At 63.4% G+C, this 3,159-nt stretch overlaps 1 protein-coding gene across 1 annotated transcript in view; it reads right to left on the bottom strand.

Annotated features, from left to right (window-relative positions):
* Positions 1-2,590, bottom strand: part of TNS3 (tensin 3) — an 84,539-nt gene extending 81,949 nt beyond the window's left edge. The window contains exon 1 of the mRNA XM_014530527.1: positions 2,553-2,590. The gene's annotated coding sequence lies outside the window, so the exon portion shown is untranslated. The remainder of the gene's footprint in view (positions 1-2,552) is intronic.
* Between the last annotated feature and the right edge of the window lie 569 nt (positions 2,591-3,159).

Below are 3,159 nucleotides of genomic sequence, written 5' to 3'. Positions count from 1 at the left end.
AAGGCAGGCGTGGCCTGGCCAGAGCTAGAGCGCCCCCAACGCCGCCGGGAGCTTCCTGCCCCTGCCTGGCAGAGGACGGAGGAAGGACATCCCCACCTGGTGACTCAGGAAGAACCTGCTGGGGACCCCATGGGGCAGGTGCTGTCACCCCTGCTCCGCAGAGGGAGGAGCTGAGACCCGGGGTCCTGTCGCCACTCGGGGCCAGACCCCATCCACGTGGAGCCGGGGCCTGTGCTCTCACCCGAAGCCCCTCCGTCTCCCGAGACTCTACGAGCCTGAGCTCAGGGGCCTGCACAGGCGACGCCCAGGACCCAGCTGCGGGGCAGCCTCGTCACGGCTCCCAGGGGACCAGCTGCGCCCGCTGGCTCCAGGGGCGGCGGAGCGTCTATGGCCCTCTGTTCCCCGGGGCACGTCGGGGCTTGGGAATGAGAGGGGCTTTGTCAGCGCGGTGCGTTCTCTCCCGCGTGGAAGCTGCATTCTCAGAGAAATGAATACGGCAAGGCCCCCCCCCCCCCCCATCTAATAAAAGCGAAAGCTTATCTGCCTCCCAGCCAACTGCCAACTCCTGCGGCTACAAACGGCACAATCAGTGATAGCTAAGGCTTCTGGAACATTCTTCGAATCAAAGAATTCAATCCCCTAAGTGGTTGGCTGGGCCGCCTTTAAGAAATGGAGCCACCAGCAGTGGGCTCGGGTCTGCGGCCACAGGTCAGGGCGGCCAGGCAGCAATACCATCACGGGTATGTACACCCGCACATGTACACCCCCCCACACACACCCAGTCACACACTCACACATGCACACCCATACAGGCACTCGCACATGTACACCCTCACACATACATGTTACACACGTGCACTGTCATGCGGACTCACATGCATGCACACTCACAATATGCACGCGTGTGCATCACGCATGCACTGGCATGTGCATGCACATGCACACCCACACATGCAGGAATGACACAGGACAGACAGCATCCCTGCGTGGCTCCCCTCGGCCCCCCACCATGGTGATGAGTCACAGCTGTGCTGGACAAGGCTCCCTCTGAAAGGGACCCTCAGGGGTCGGGGGCTCATTTAAACCCTCACAGGGGCTGAGGGACCCTCTCTGAAACCCGAGCCATTTCCCAAGGTGGCACCGACCCCGTGCCCACTGCACACGGGACCTTTGCTCCCACAGCCTCCGGTTACAGGTGCAGAGCACACTTCACAGGGGCGTCCGTGAGGGCCCAGGCCACACCAGGCCGTCGGACACCAGTCCTGCCCACGAGTGTGCGAGCAGGAGCCTCCTGGCCTCCAGCCTTCCCAGAGCGAGACCCGAAGTGAGACCGGACGCCCGGGCACCACACAGCTCCACACGCAAGTCGTGGGACATCTCAGGAGAGGCCGGACGGCGTGGAGAGGGCGGAGGGGTGTGGCCGGGCGGGGTGCCCTCACAGCAGAGGTTTGCACTATTCTCTGCCGTCATGTGTCCCCAATTCTCCACAGCACAGAGTTTAGAAAGAAAAGTCACTCGCTCTCTTCCCTGAAAGAATACAGGGCTGGCCTCGCTTGCAGTTCTTCCACCTTCGTGTCTGTGAGTGTGTGCGCCTGACACACGCGTGTGCACTGTCTGTGCTTGTGTGTGTGAACTGTGTCTGCATGTATTCACCTGTGTGTGTGCAAGTGCATGCATGAGTATACATTGCATGTGTTGGTACACCTGTGTGCCTGTCTGCGACTGTGTGTATGTATGAGTGTGCACATGGGTGTGAATTGTATGCGCCTGCACATATCCGTGTGTGTGTGTGTGTGTGTGTGTGTGTGTGGTGGGGAGGATGGGGGAAACCAGGTCCCAGGTCCACCCTGCACAATGCACCCTGGGAAGCCAGCTCACGGCACGAAGCCGCCTCCACACGTGTCCTTCCCAGTCGGGAGCACCAGGTGGGATCTCAAGACACTGGACCACGAGGTCCACAGCTCCCTGGACCCCAGAACGGCCGCCCGCGGACATCTCATGGGCCCACAAAGGCGGCCCCACTGCGGGTCACGTGTGCAGAGAATGTGGGGGTGCGCACTCGGTGACTGTGTGAAAACCGGGCCTGTCCAGGGAGCCAGCAGCTCCCCACTAACCGGGTCCCTCAACACACCCAAGCTCCCGCCTCCCTGGCTTCCCGCGGGTCCAGCACTTACTCCAGGGAACACGCAGAGGCAGGGCCACTCCCCCAACTCAGGGCCCCCACTCCCACGACAGCCTCAAACCCCAACCAATCTACGACAACTCCCCCGGCAACTCCTCCAGGCCAGGCGGCCGAGCCCGGCCCACCCCTCTGCCCTGAGGCAGCGTGTGCAGGAGAAGGGCTGAGGTGGCCAGGACAGAGGCAGCTCTCATCTGACCCCAGATGCTTGAGCGTTGTTTCCGGTAGCTCAGCCGCGACGCCTTGGCCCCGTGAAGCCGCCTCGGGGAGCACCGGCAGCTGGTTCCTTCCTGCCCCGAGGCCCCTCCCAGGCATCTGCTGGCGGTAGCCGAGGAGGAAGGGCCCGGGCGGAAGGCCGGGGAGGGGGGCTTACCTGGGCTTCACATCGCCTGTGGGCGGAGGACTTGCAGGCTGGAAGAGAAGAGAGAGCGCGCTCAGAGGTCTGGCAGCAACACCTCCGACATCGCCAAACCCTCTGCCCTGAGAAGGCGGATGGGGGAGGTTCCCGCCCACGGGCAGCGCCGGACTCGTTGTTGGGGCCACGTGTGCAAGGACAAGCCACCCCAGCACGGCCGCCATGGTCACATGGGCCGGGCAGATGGGCCGGGCGGATGGGCCGGGCGGATGGGGCACATCCCAGGGGTCCCCAGGGTGCTTGGGCCGACCAGCCCCTGACGCAACTCGGGGAACCTGAGCAGCGGGAAGCACGATGTTCACCTGCAAACACAGCTTCTCGGAGGGCAGAGGAGCCACTGAAAACCTGGGACTCCGGATTGGACTTAGTGAGAAAGTCCACGTTCCACTCAGCCGAGAACTGACCGTCGGACTAAATCCATGTCTGAATCCCTGCGGGACCCTCCCCGGGGCCTCCGGCCGAGCCCGAGCGGCAGGTGTCAGTTGGGCTGACCGTGCAGGCTTCCCGCCGAAACCATCGTGATTTCACAGCCCTGCCCTCCAGGGCCCCCGGGCTGACACCCCTG

This window comes from Myotis brandtii, unplaced genomic scaffold, assembly GCF_000412655.1.
Source record: "Myotis brandtii unplaced genomic scaffold, ASM41265v1 scaffold743, whole genome shotgun sequence".
In the NCBI taxonomy this organism is placed as follows: Eukaryota; Metazoa; Chordata; class Mammalia; order Chiroptera; family Vespertilionidae; genus Myotis; species Myotis brandtii.
Note: the sequence above shows the minus strand (reverse complement) of the source record. Positions and strands in the feature narration are given on the sequence as shown.